Consider the following 14623-nt stretch of genomic DNA (forward strand, 5'->3'; position numbering starts at 1 on the left):
ACTTATCTCTGTTTTATATAATATGGCTCCACACAAATTTTTTTTAAAGAAAGTTTGTTTTCTTTGAAAAAAACAAAACAAAACCTTTTTTTAAGGTATGAGAGTCATCATTTAGGCAAAGTTCTTACTTCTACAAAAGAAGTAAGAAAGCCAATGACTTTCTTACTGAATCCAGAGTCCTATGCCAGCTACTTCCTCAGATTAAGAAAAAACACACAGATTTTTTAACTATAATGCAGAGAAAATGAATATGTAAAACCTTCTTAAATAGTTCAATAATTCTTGTGACATGACATGACATAGTAGCTTTTTAAGTAAATCATGTTTTAAAGGTAAGAGGGATGGTATGGGGAGGGAGGTGGGAGGGGGCTTCAGGATGGGGAACATGTGTACACTCGTGGTGGATACATGTTGACGTATGGCAAAATCAATACAATATTGCAAAGTAAAAATAAATAAATAAATAAATATCTAAAAAAGTATAAATTATTGTCAAACTCCTATATGTAGCAGTCATTTGATATAATTAATTTATAAACATACATTTAAGGGAAAAAAACACACACGACAGGGAACTTGAAGGAGAAAAGTTTCAAGATGAGGACTTATAATCCTACCCTCCTTATGAGAGGTGAGGAGATTTACCTAATGGGTGAGTTTGGGAGAAGGAACTTCTCCCAAAGTGCTTGCTCGGTTCCAAATCACTACTTTTATTTTTTTATTATTTTTTTAAATTTTATTTTATTTTTAAACTTTACAATATTGTATTAGTTTTGCCAAACATCGAAATGAATCCGCCACAGGTATACCCGTGCTCCCCATCCTGAACCCTCCTCCCTCCTCCCTCCCCATACCCTCCCTCTGGGTTGTCCCAGTGCACCAGCCCCAAGCATCCAGTATCCTGCATCGAACCTGGACTGGCGACTCATTTCATACATGATATTATACATGTTTCAAATCACTACTTTTAAAAGATGTATGTGCCCACAGCATCGTGAACTTGGCTGTGCAGTAAGCAGCCTGTGTCTGAGACGGGGGTCAGGCATTTTCTTCCTCCTCTTAGGCCTGCATGGGGAAGTGCCTGACTTGGGATGAAGTGTTCTGAGGCCCGCTGTGACCTCACAGCTAAAGCACATCCTCCAGTTTCACAGCTCTCAAGTACTAAGACGCATTGTAGATACAGTGTTGTCAAAGAAACCTTAATTGCTCTCCTACAATGGCAAAAAGCCAAATGAGAAAACAGTTTGAGACTGTATTTAACAAGGGCTACTTTTCTGTGCATCACAAACATCAGGAAAACACCATCAACCATAAACCTGTATGCACTGACTGAAATGGATATTTTAATCATAATGATTAACAGTGAAAACTGGTTGCAATTTAAAACTCCCATCATTGCTATCTTAGATACCATTCATCCAGGTGATGTCAAGATAGAGATAAAGTGAGCTTCATTTATAATGTTTAAATGTTTGAATTAACTACAAATCTAGAAATATTCTACAAATGCTCAGCAAGATTGTCTTTTTTTAATTTTAAATAAAAATGCTATAGGTAAAATAGCAATTAAAGAAAATGACAAAAATGTCATTTTTGTAAGAAACAACAAAATTTATGTAAGAAAATGACAAAAAATGTTAAGCCAAAACTAGAAACTAATGTTTTGGTTTAGTATTTTAAGTTTATTTAATTCATAAAAAGGATTTACATAGGATTCCTTTAAACAAAAAGCATCCATATGTGGTTAGTGTTTAGATGCCAGTGATTCACTTATGCTTAGAGGTAGAAAAACTTCGTTGGGTACAGCAGAGCTTGGAAATGATTATGAAGCATTGCCAACTGAAATCAATTAGAAAGGAAGTGAAACATCTGAAAGAATACTTTTGGATACTAGGCAAAAAGATTTCATTTCTAAAGTAGAATTTAAATGCAGCTTTTCAAGAAATTTAATAATTTAATAAGTATCTCTTAAAATCAAGAACTCTGGGACAAAAAAATAATAAAATTTCTGTCTCCTTTATTAGTATAGCTAATTATGGCTTGCACTTAGTGTGCATTAAGTCAAATAAACAACTCAGAAGTTCACCAAATTAAAAACAAGGATCATTCATATCAAAAACCTGAAACCCAGTGCAAAAAAGATAATAGAACTAACCTTGGTCAAGTAAGTCTCCATGCTGTTATTCGAAGGGCATGGAATTGAGGTAGAAAAGCCTACGTTTGCTCTTGGAGTAAGATTTCCCTTGAGCACTAAAGGATTATTGAAATTTCCAACACAAGGGGGCTCCAGCACTGGCCTCGAGCTAAGAATGCCCGAATGAGTAAATATTTGTTCTGCTATTTCTCCACCTCAAGTTTGGTGCTGATCACTGCCAGTCTCCCATGAGTCCTGGGGAAGATGGAAAACACCAACTTAATGATTTGCATTTTTAAAGTTGCCATATAGTAAATGGAATTCCCAATAAACTGTTTGAACACTGAAAACACAGAGCAGACCTCCTGTAAACAATAATAGCTGTAACCTTGTTCTAAAGAAGTACACATGTGTCTAGGGCTCCTCAAGTAACAAGTCACAGTTGGGAGAGGAGAGAAAGGGCATCAGGGAGAAAGGGAGGTGGCCTCACAGTGACACCTGCTGCCCTCTGGGACACACCTTCCTCTAGGAAACAGTTCAGGGATGAAGAAACACCCGATCCCACAAAGCCACTTTCAAGTATTTGCTTTCACCACCCTTGTATACACGTTTCACTCATGACCTCGGAGAAATTAAATTTTGACTCTGAGGAACCATCCAGAGTCACAATCTAGAGGGGAGGACAAGAAAGTCAATGGGTTATTGAAAAGAGCTAAAACAGCCCCAGGAACAATTACAAGTGTCCCCTACTTTTCCAAAGTTCACTTTATGTCACTTCACTTCTAGGAATGGCCTAAGTCAGCATCTGTTTTTGATAATAAAAAAAAATTTTTTTGAAGAGACTTTTTGATTTCATATAAAAAGTTTCAGCATACGTTTTACAGTGAGAGGCATCGCGCTCCCCAAGCAGGGAGACTGGCCCCACTGAGCTCCTTCCCTGGAAGCCACACCCCACATCTCAGTGTCAAGTCACCACAACCCTGAACCCTATATGGGAACACCTGTGCTTCACTTGTGCATATTCATTTAGGCTTCAACTAGCAGAACGTGCCCTTGGGTACCTACTTCTTTGCTGTATGCTGCTTTGGCTTATGAAAGGCTTCCTAGGAATGCTCTGCTTTCAGACAGTGGGGAAACCTGGACGAGGCACTGGAGGTGCCATCTGCCCTTTCCATCCTCCACACTTCCTCCCTCAGTCAGATAGCCATACTATTTCTAGCCACCCTGTGAATTATCCTGTCTTTCACTCCTGTGTTAATTGCCCCCAATTTCACAAGCATACCTTTATGCAGTGTGCTGCTGCTGCCAAGTCACCTCAGTCGTTTCCGACTCTGTGTGGTAAAACTTAAAAGGACACTGTATTAATAGTTTGTCTTAGGCCTCCCTCTAGCAGTGACCATCTAGTTAGCTTTCACTTCCTACTAATCTCATGAACTGCGCTTTATAAAAATTAGGCTTTAGAGACAAATTAACGAACTAAATTTACTTTCTGTGATTCTGTGTTTTGACTTGCTTGTCTAGTTTACCTTCCAGTGACTTTCTAACTTCTAGTTCTACTAGGTAGAGTTGCTTATATTTTTCCAACTCTGCTTTATGAGAATCTTTTTGCAAAGTTTTCACCTTGGAGAGTTCAGATTCCAAGTCTTTAATTATGAGTTCCATCTGACTTCTTATGGAAGCATTATTCTTCTCTTGTAACTGCTCTTAATTCTCCTGAGATGCTGCTTGCATCTAAGGCAAATTTAAAAAGATAACATTTTAAAAATAATCATTAGCCTAGAAAATAGTATTTGCTCCCTTTACTTTTGAGTCAGTGATTCAGAAAGCAATTTTAAAGGTTAAGCACTGGGACAACCCAGAGGGATGGTATGGGGAGGGAGGAGGGAGGAGGGTTCAGGATGGGGAACACATGTATACCTGTGGTGGATTCATTTTGATATATGGCAAAACCAATACAATATTGTAAAGTTAAAAAATTAAATTAAAACAACAACAACAAAAAGAGCAGAAGTTTAAAACAATTATTGTCAATGTGAAGTGAATTAAATGTGAATTATAAAATTAAAGTGGAATTATTGTAATAGTGGTACTTATATAATCTGATAATTCAAAGAACAAGAGGATCAACTTAAAATTTTAAAAATTGAACGAGACAACTTAAACACAATTCAAGAGGATGGGACCAGTTCTAAACCACAATATTTTCTTTTCCTTCTAGTAGTCTTGTTTTATACCAGTTGGTCTTATAAATGAAAGGATTCTCTAGTGAGAATCATTCTGATAGGTCAATTTGGTGATAACTGTGATGGAAACGGAAATATTTAAAGGGAGAAACAAGTGCCCCCTTCCTTCCAGAAAACTACCAAACCAACTGCTCTAAAGGAAGTAGAGGAAACACAGAAGCTGTATAGATCCAAAACATAATTTACAATGAGGTGAATTCAAGAACATGACAGATGAGCAAATTAACCTGCAAAAATAGGTTGACTTCCTTTAATTTCTCTATGAGATCCTGTCTCGCCCTTTCATCAATCTCCTGTTTATACTGCTCTACTTCACTGTGTTCTATCATATTCATTTCTATATGACTTCTGAGGTTCACTACTTCTTGCTCCAACTTCTTTTTATTCTTCTATAGTTTTTCACATTTCTTTTGCATTCCTTTCATAGATAATAACTCCTCTAGAAGAACTTGATTTTTTGCATCCAGGTGCAGACATTTTGAAGATGCAGTTTCCAGCTCTGCTGTAAGATCGTCAATCTGCAAGAATAAAACAATACTGTTTGGTAATGAGGCAAGTGGACTGAGCACAGCCTAACTCAAACTCAGGATCAAATAGATACGATGGCATCTGTATTGCAGAATGTAGGACCAGGGATTACTCAGAGAATCAAGAAAGAAGTTCAAACCACCAAGAGTCACAAAATATATTCTTCACTGTCATCATCTTTGTCACACAACATTTGCACTTGATTTTACACTCTTTTCTATTTTTTCTCCATAAAATCACTACAAGTCACCTCTTAGTAGAATGTCTCTTACTCCTTCCCCCCATCTTAATGTCCCATGTTTTAAAGAAGTTTGAGGGATACTGTATTGAGTTATCTAGGGCTGAGTTAATAAATGCTTCCCAAAAGAAGATTGTGAAAATAAGACTCTCATTAATAAGTCTTATAAATATGGATTCTAATCGCATGCATTTTTCTGAACTATGAATAGTTTTTGCTAATTTGAACTGCATTCCAAAGAAAAATAATTCAAAAGGTTAAAGAAATCCCATCTCCTAATAGCTTAGTGAGATGATCCATACATTTTTCTGAACAACAACAACAAAAATGCCTCATTTTTGTAACCATTTGTTACTTTTCACAGAACGGAACATACCAAACAAAACAACAAACAAAATTTGTGGGAATTTCAGTGACACTGAGTTGCAAAGAACTTTCCTTTAGACAGAATGATTACTCAGTAAGTCGAGGTGAGTGGATGTGGTGGTATTGAAACTGTCTACAAATTCTTTGACACATTTCTCTGAAATTCCCTCCCCTTAAATATGTGCTGCCCTCAGTAACTGATTTCTACTGGACAGAGTCTGGGGAAACTGACTTTTGCTCTGTGGGAAAGCCCACCCTTAGCATAAGTCACTATGCTGCGAAGACGCTCAGACCACATGCTGAACACCTTGACAGTACCCCCACTGACAGCCCCCAACTAATGCCCCATCCAAAAGCTATCTCCAACTGCCAGACATGTGCATGAACTAATCTTCAGATGACTCTGGTCCCCACCTTCACGATATCCCAGCTGATGCCGACTGGAAAAGAAACGTGCTGGCCTCACTCACTGAGCCTTGCCCCAACACAAATGTTTGAACAAAGTAAATGCTGTTTTGAGCCACTAGGCTTTGACATGGTTTATTATACAATTTGCTGGCAATAAATACCTGGCACAGATACTGATATTAAAAATGCATTAAAAAAAGAACTAAAAGATGTGAGAATGCCTTTCAACCTGGAGGTAGGTGAGATCTGAATGGATGCAGAGAAAGAAATGAAAACCCAAAGGGCTTCATGACATTGTAAACTGAATCCTGATGGCCCTTAAAGAGGCTGCTGGTGACAGCTTCTAGGCAAGAGAAGAAAACAACACTGAAACACAGGGGAAAGGAGACTCTTGCTACGAACCAGCTGAAAGTAACATCAATGAGAGGGATAAGCTATCAAAAAAAGGGGGGGCTATTAAATATAAAGGAACCAGGCTCAATTATATTTGGGTTCAATATCTGTTATCTCCTTTACAGCATCTCCACATGTCCAGTGGTCACACGATGCTAAAAGAAAGAAACAGCTTCTGGGCTAAGATCAAATCTAGGGTGCTGTCAGGAAAACATGGTCTAAAGGTGAAGACTGTAGACTGTAAAACCCTTCATTAAGACCATGGAAAGACTTAAGGTGGTGCCTCAAATTCCTTTAAAGATCTTAAGGGCATAAGAATTTTAAAGGCATCATCCTACAAAGCTTCACAAGAAGCCCAAGGTGCAGAGCTTCTCTCAAAAAAAAGATTTGTGAGGGTAGCCTCTCCAATGATGTGAGCCCCAATCCAATTTTCAGGACAGTAGAAGCTTTAAAGAGAACCTTGGCAGCAAAAAAACAGTGCTTGGCCTAACAGAGACCAAGACATACAAATGAGAATAGCCCTTTGGGATTTTCTTAGAAGTTCAATAAAGAGGAAGCTGGCTTAAGAAACATGACTCAGCTACAGACAGAGGTCATTTCTTATGAAAAGGACAGCACACAGAGCTCTGAGGGTAGAACAAAGGAGAAGCACTCCTATGGGCAGGACCAAGTCCTCATCAAAGAGCTGGCAGCACCAAACTGGACCTCAGAGCTGCTATGGACTATGGTGCCTCCTGTTTCCCATTTCTGAACAGGAGAGTCTAGTCATTCAGCAGAATGGTGGGGGTGTGGGTGGCAGATAACTTGTCCCTTTAGTTCTCAAGTCTTAGTACTGAGAAGGTTGTGCTCACAGGGTCATCCTCTAGAAACCACACCCAGAAGCCTCATCTGCATGTGCCACCTGTACCTGATGAAGATGGTAAGACCTGTACTTGAGCCTGGGCCTGACACTGTTAACAACTGAGACTTGTGAGGGAATGGGTAGGGAAAAGGGTATTTTTCATTGGAAGGAATATAAAAAAATTGTGGCCAGTGAGTAACTGTGCTAGTTTTTAAATGTACCCATTATTTTTAAAAACTTTATTCTGTAAAAAATGGTAGAATATAGGCCAAGAATAAGTGACTTGCTCCTGTTGAACAGAAGATGATGAAAATGATGCTGTGTGAACTGCAAAGCAAGGTTAGACAAGGCAGCAGAGCTTCTGACTGGCTCTCAACCTGGCAACCAGGCTCCATGTTGCAAGTAAGCCCAGGCTGCAAAGAGAGCCTAGGTGTTCAGGGTAGGTGTTTCACTTGTCTGCCTTCACCAAAGTCCAGCCAACCACAGATACCAACTATCAGACATGGGAATGAACACACCTTCACCCGATTCCAGCCCCCAGCCCTCGAGCTGCCCCACCTGAAGCTGAGGGGACAAGAAGCCAGCCATCCTGGCCACCTTTTCCTAAGTGTAGATTTTGAACGAAACCAATGTTGTGTATTGAAGCCACTCAACTTAAAGCTGATTAGGAAAAAACAGAAAAATTGATTTTTGAAAAAGAGAAAATAAAGAAACATAATTTGAATGCAGGTAGAAACTGGTCTCCTATAAACTGGAATATAATAAAAGGTGAGATTGTTAATGACAATGTTGATGAGAAGCATATAACTAGAAGGAAGACTTAAGAACTATTCAGGAAGAAGTTTTTTCAGGGTTCCCTTCAATTATAATTTCTTACAAATAGGCAGGTGTGACTCCTTAGAATTTCTGCTCAAGTTTGAAAGCAATGAAGACTAGTAAGCAATGAGACATATGATTTGAACTTTAAGAAATAACTAGAAATAGTTTAATTACCAAAATCAGACTTCTGACCTCATCTCAATTTATTAAAATTCTAAAACAGATGGGTAGCTTTGAGTAGTTACTAATCTAGAACTCAATCTTCATTGTCCTCTCCTCACAGAGAGAAATAAAACACCACAAGATGCCACTTCATACTTGCTAGGATGGCTATACTCACAGAGACAGGTAATGACTAGTGATGACAGGAATGTATAGAAATGGGAACGTTTTACATACTTCAGATAAAAATATAAAATGATGCAGCCATGCTGGAAAACAGTACGGCAGGTCCTCAAAAGGTTAAACAGAGTTGCTGTGTAATACAGCAATTCTATTCATAACTGCTTTCCCAAAAGAAATGAAAACATATATTCACACCAAAACTTAGACATAAATGTTCACAGCAACATTACTGACATTAGCCACAAAGTAGAAACAACCCCAAAGGTCCATCAGATGATGAATGAATAAATCAAATACGGTACATCCATACAATAGAATATTAATGAGCAATAAAATCAAGGAAATACTGATACATGTTAGATGTACCTTGAAAATATTATGCTAAATGAAAGAAGGCAGTCACAAAGGATCCCATATTGTGTGATTCCACTGACACAAAATGTCCAGAAAAGGGACATCTACATAGTCAGGGAGTGGAGTCATGGTTTCCTCAGGCTGGGAAGATCAGGAAAAGAAAACTGGCACAGGGTGATTTCTTTGGAGGGTGATGAAAATGTTCTAACGTGGTAATGCCTGTATAACTCTTTAAACACAATAAAGTTACTGAACTGTATGGTTTAAATGAATGAACTGCATGGTATGTTCATTAGATTTCAACAAACCTGTCACCCAAAACAACGGACGCTTTGGGGTCATTAATGCTGTGCTGCTTAGCTTCAGATCACCAGCCAGGGTTCAAGACAGAGAGAGAGTCAAGAGTGTGCCCTTTTTATCTCAAAATGATATAGGGAAAAGCTGTCTTTTTTACTGGTGTCCAACCTAAAAAATTAATAGACAAATCTGTGTTTCACTGCTGAAAGCATGGAATGATTTATATTTCCCCAAATTAAGTGATTTGGGGGTTCTAAAACTGATTAAAAATTACCTTATATTTTAGCATATTAATTTGAATATCCATTTCAGTTTGACTGGTTTTTAAATCTCCATGGAAACTAAGCTCTCCGTTTTCATATTCATTTAACTTCCTTCTTGTCATTTTTAAGAGTTTCTTAAATCTGTAGAAATGTATAGAATGAGTAAATTCTTTAAGAGCAGATATCTAATAATTAAACAGATATATGTTCTATCAGATAAAACAAACAAATTATAAATTATAATCCTTTCTCATTGTTCAAATTTAATATTCCTTAAAAGTATAATAACTAAATTCTAATCTTAGATAAATATTATGAAGAAAAATTTTATCACCTTTAAATATACTGTGTGATATATGTAATATATGAGTTCTTATAAATAAGTTAACGTCCATTTTTAGCATGCTAGTGTGAAATATTCATTTATTATTAAATGTTAGTTATAAACCAGAGATCAGTATTCAAGCTAAAGATGAAGAGATATTATATATGAATGTTTTTTGAAAAGACACAAGACACGTTTTTTTCCTATTGACCACAGCCTCTACAAAAAGAAAAGGAAGTAGATACAAAAAGCCAACAAGATTCTTACTCAAAATTGAGAAAAAAAAAAAGAAAAGAAAAATCTTTGGAGCCTGAGTTAAGTGGCAAATAACCCAGGCTGAGAGTTTTAGAAGAAAGGAAATCAGAAGAGAGAGCGAGGGTACCAGTCTCTTCAAGACTGTTTTAAGAGGTGTAGAAATCTTGCCCAGCACATTGTTAACAAAATGCAAAGCAATGTAGAGAAAATTAAAAGAGAAAAATATTAATGAGAATCAGAGAAGAACCCTTTTTATAATCATCCCTTGGCATCCACAGAGGACTGGTTCAAAAATCCCACAACACTGTGTATATACAAAATCCACGGATGCTCAAGTTTCCCAAAGCACATTTTCCCTATACTTTCAGTCATCCCTAAATCACTTACATTATCTAATACAATGTAAACGCTTTGTAAATAGTTATAAATACAGTGTAAACACTATGGAAATAGTTGCCAACTTGAGACCAATCCAAGTTTTGCTTTTTGGGACTTTTTCAATTTTTTTTTCCCTGAATACTTTTGATCTTGGGTTGGCTGAATCTGTAGATGATGAGGGTTAACTGCACTCAGCAAAAAAAACAACAACACAGAAGCAGTTTTTTATCTTACTGATCAAAACATGGTCACCAATTTTATTATTCTTTAAGTTACACATAGATTTTTGTATGTACATTTTATAACTAAAATTTTGGGGCAAAAAGAAAATATAAGACAAATCAAGATACTTTTTAATGTTGTCCAACAAAAACACAGCTAGGTTTTTAGATAATAAATTACTTGAATGATGAAGGGAAGGAACACAATTAAAAGAAGGCAGGACTACCAAAAAGAACAAAGATACTTTGCAGAAGTAAAAATTCAGCATAGATAATGAGGAAGAGAGTGACATTACTATATGCAGAGGCATGGTTTTTACTGTTTTAGAAATCATTACAGATAAGTGTAACACTGCTGCACTCAAAAACATTTCAGATTGTGCTGACTTTCCACAGTAAACCTTGAAATAGGATAATGTGTTTAATTACGAAAATACACATAAAAAATGAATTTGTGTCTAAGGTTTTAAATAAAATAAAATTACACTTTAATTAATAGTTGAGATTATCAGAAATATTAAAATCTTACCCAGTAATCTCTTTTTCTAACTCACTGTTTTTCTTCTTTTCTTGGTCCAAGCTATTTTCCAGAGATTGTTTTAATTCAATGTATTTCTTTAATTGTTCCTTTTCATCCTCAGACTTAGAAAAAAACAAATTTAGAAAATTATTTCTAAACACCTAGAGAGACTTATTCTTTCTTAAAAATATTATTTCTCATGAGTTCACAATTAATATGAATTTATAGTAAACACAGTTTTTAAACCTGATTGATGCCAATAACAGATTTCAAAATTGATGACTTCTCCTGAAACAACTTAAATGATTTCATCATTTTTCTGGAATTTAAATTGCCAACATTTATTTGTTAAAAATAGAGACTTTTACACATAAAATACTAAATGTTAATGAAAGTTTTTATAAACACTGCCTATATTTACATTTTACTTCCTAGAGATGCTATAAAATAATTTTCATCAATAGTTCAAGATATTCCAGGTTTTGTTAAGTCACACCTTACTAAAATAATCTTTGAAAAATTCCCATGCAACCCCCATCTCTAAAAAAAAAAATCCAACAAATGAAAAATACAGTCATTCAGAAAAATGGTTCTATGCAGACATAGTGTTCATTCTTAATGAAGAGAAAAAACTAAAATATTTAAAATGATTCATTCCCAAAAATCTTACAGAAAGATCTGGATTAAAAAAGGAACTCAAAATTCTCAATCAAATCATTACTCAAATTTCCGGACTCAAATAGATATTTGTGTAACAATGTTCAAAGCAGCAATATTAACAATAGTCAGAAGATGGAATTTCATTGACAGATGAATGAATAAACAAAATGTGGTCTATGTAAAATATTGCTTTTGGATTATCACAATTTTTTACATTAAAATCTTACTATAAAAATCATGAATTTAAAAATACAATAATTTAATCAATGAGACTTTTCATATTGTCCAAAATATTCCTATATATTACTAGTAAAAAAAATTAAAATCCTTTCTCAGTATGACAGAAATTAAGAGACAAAGACACCAATGTCCCCATCTACTCAAGATAAGGCCTGATGCCCTGTACCAACTCCAAAGTAACACTGAGAATAAAGTCACAACACGAAGGGCCACTGACAACCCAGTTTCATTCTCCAGAAAAAGACGCAGGTTCCAAATCCAACTAGACAAGAGGCCTGACGCCTAATTCACAACTCAAGGAGCAAGCCGAGTTCAGTGCCTCAACACAAGACGAGGCCTGCCTCCCTTGTTCAAACTCCACAGAAACCTCGAGATGGATGTCAGAAATGGAGAACAACCCTGAAGTTCCCGCCTCAACTCGAGATGAGGCCCTATTCATTCATGCAGTGATGCAAGACAAATTCCTAGGTGCCCCTCGCAACTCGAAAGCAGATCTGACTTCCCTGAGGAAACATGAGCAGGTCCCGCAAGTCCCCACACAACTAGAGAGGAACCCTAAGCTTCCCACCACAATTCCACAAAAACCACGAAATTCTCCCATCCACACGAGATGAGGCCTTTTTATGCTGCAGCGTTTCCCAAGAAATCTCACGTTCCCTCTTGGAACTGGAAAGGGAACTTGACACCCTTTCTGAAACCCCAGAAACTTCCCAAGATATCTGTGCCCACTTGAGAGGAATGCTGAGTTTCCCACCACAACTCAAGAAGAGCCCTGTTTTCCCCTCCTCAACTCGAGATGACTGTCGATTATGCTGCTTCATCAGTAAAGGAATCTCAACGTTGCTGTCACCCCTCAAGAGGAGGCCAGTCTCACCTTGAAACTCGAGTGCATTCCCGGGAGTTGTGCCTTAATTCAAAAAGGCCCAGATTTCCCCATCCACTACAGATAAGACTAATTCCCCTGCACTGACTCGACTGCAACCCCGAGTATCGACTCAAAACATGAACGGAGGTGTGACAGCACCAGGGTACCTCGAGAAAAAGCCCCAGATTCTTATGCCAACTCGACAGGAAGCCTGACAGCCCTTTTACACCTCGAGAGGGAAGAGGAGTTCCATGTCTCCACATGAAATGAGGCCTGACTCCCCTGTTGAAACTCCATAGGAACCCAGAGATCCATGTCAGAACTGAAGAGGAACACTTAGGTTCCAGCCTCAACTCGAGATGAGGCCCTGTGCCCTGCACCAACTGGAGAGGAATCCCGAGAGCCCCCTTGCAACTCGAATGGAGACTTGACTTTCCTGAGGCAACACGAGTGGGTCCCTGAGGTCCCTGTAGCAACTGAAGAGGAACACCACGTTTCCTGCCTCAACTCGAGAAAACCCAGGAGATTCTCCTCTCAACGCGAGATCAGGTCCCTTTCCACTGTAGCATCTCAAGGGAAATCCCACCTTCCCTCTTAAGACTCGAAACAGTACTTGAAACTCCTTAGGCAACTCGAAAAGTCTCCACTCAAGAGGAACACCAAGTTTCCCACCACAACTCAAGAAGAGCCCCATTTTCCCCTCCTCATCTCGAGATGAAGGTCCATTCCCCTGCTTCATCTGCAAAGGAATCCCGAAATTCCATCACACCACAGGAGGCCAGTCTCACCTTGAAACTCGAGAGGAACTCCAGGGTCTGGGACACCGGTCGAAAAGACCCTGATGTAACCATCCACTCAAGACAAGGCCTCATTCCCCTGCAACAACTCGAATGTCACCCCGAGTATCAACTCACAACATGAAAGGAGGACTGAGAGCCCCATGACACCGCTGGAAATAGCACCAGATCCCTACCTCAACTCGACAGGAGGCCTGACACCCCTTTTCCACTTCGAGAGGGAAGCGGAGTTCCATGTCTCCACACGAGATGAGGCCTGACTCCCCTGTTGAAACTCCATAGGAACCCAAAGACCATGTTAGAACTGGAGAGGAACCTTGATGTTCCATCCTCAGCTTGAGATGAGGCCCTATGCTCCTGCACCGACTGGAGAGGAATCCCAAGAGGCACCTTGTAACAGGAATGGAGACTTGAATTTCCTGAGGCAACATGAGCGGGTCCCTGAGGTCCCCGTCGCAACTCAAGAGGAACTCCAATCTTCCTGATGCAACTCGAGAAAACCTAGGAGATTCTCCCATCAAGGCGAGATTAGGCCCCTTTCTGCTGCAGCGACTAGAGAGAAATTCCACCTTCCCTTTTGAGCCTTGAAAGGGCACTTGACACCGTTTAGGCAACTCAAGAAGTTCCAGACACACCTGTCTCCATTCGAGAGGAACAGCGAGTTTCCCGCCAAAACTCAAGAAGAGCCCCATTTTCCCCTCCTCATCTCGAGATGAGGGTCCATTCCCCTGCTTCGTCTGCAAAGGAATTCCGCATTCCCATCACACTTCAGGAGGAGGCTGGTCTCACCTTGAAACTCGATAGGAACTCTAGTGTCCGGGACACCATTTGAAAAGACACCAATGTCCCCATCCACTCGAAATAAGGCCTCATTCCCCTGCAACGACTCGAATGTCACCCGAGTATCAACTCACAACACGAAAAGAGGACTGAGAGCCCCGTGGCACCTCTAGAAATAGTCCATGATCCCTACCTCAACTCAACAGGAGGCCTGACACCCCTTTTCCACCTCGAGAGGGAAGCGGAGTTCCATGCCCCAACACGAGATGACTTCTGACTTCCCAGGGGAATGTCCAGTGGAACCCCGAGATCCCTGTCAGAGTTGAAGAGGAAACCTGTGTTTCCCGCCTCAA

General features: G+C 38.7%; 1 long non-coding RNA gene and 1 pseudogene across 1 annotated transcript; both read right to left on the reverse strand.

Annotated features, from left to right (window-relative positions):
- Nucleotides 1-1452: 1452 nt before the first annotated feature.
- LOC129657484 (uncharacterized) lies at nucleotides 1453-3867 on the reverse strand. The gene is made up of 3 exons (XR_008716757.1): nucleotides 3755-3867; nucleotides 3417-3478; nucleotides 1453-2389 (listed from the first exon to the last, which is right to left on the reverse strand). It is a non-coding gene; the product is annotated as an uncharacterized LOC129657484 (long non-coding RNA).
- A 356-nt stretch (nucleotides 3868-4223) lies between these two features.
- The window catches only part of LOC129657477 (coiled-coil domain-containing protein 3-like), a 63195-nt pseudogene continuing 52795 nt past the window's right edge, over nucleotides 4224-14623 (reverse strand).

This window comes from Bubalus kerabau, chromosome 1 (assembly GCF_029407905.1).
Source record: "Bubalus kerabau isolate K-KA32 ecotype Philippines breed swamp buffalo chromosome 1, PCC_UOA_SB_1v2, whole genome shotgun sequence".
Taxonomy (NCBI): domain Eukaryota; kingdom Metazoa; phylum Chordata; class Mammalia; order Artiodactyla; family Bovidae; genus Bubalus; species Bubalus kerabau.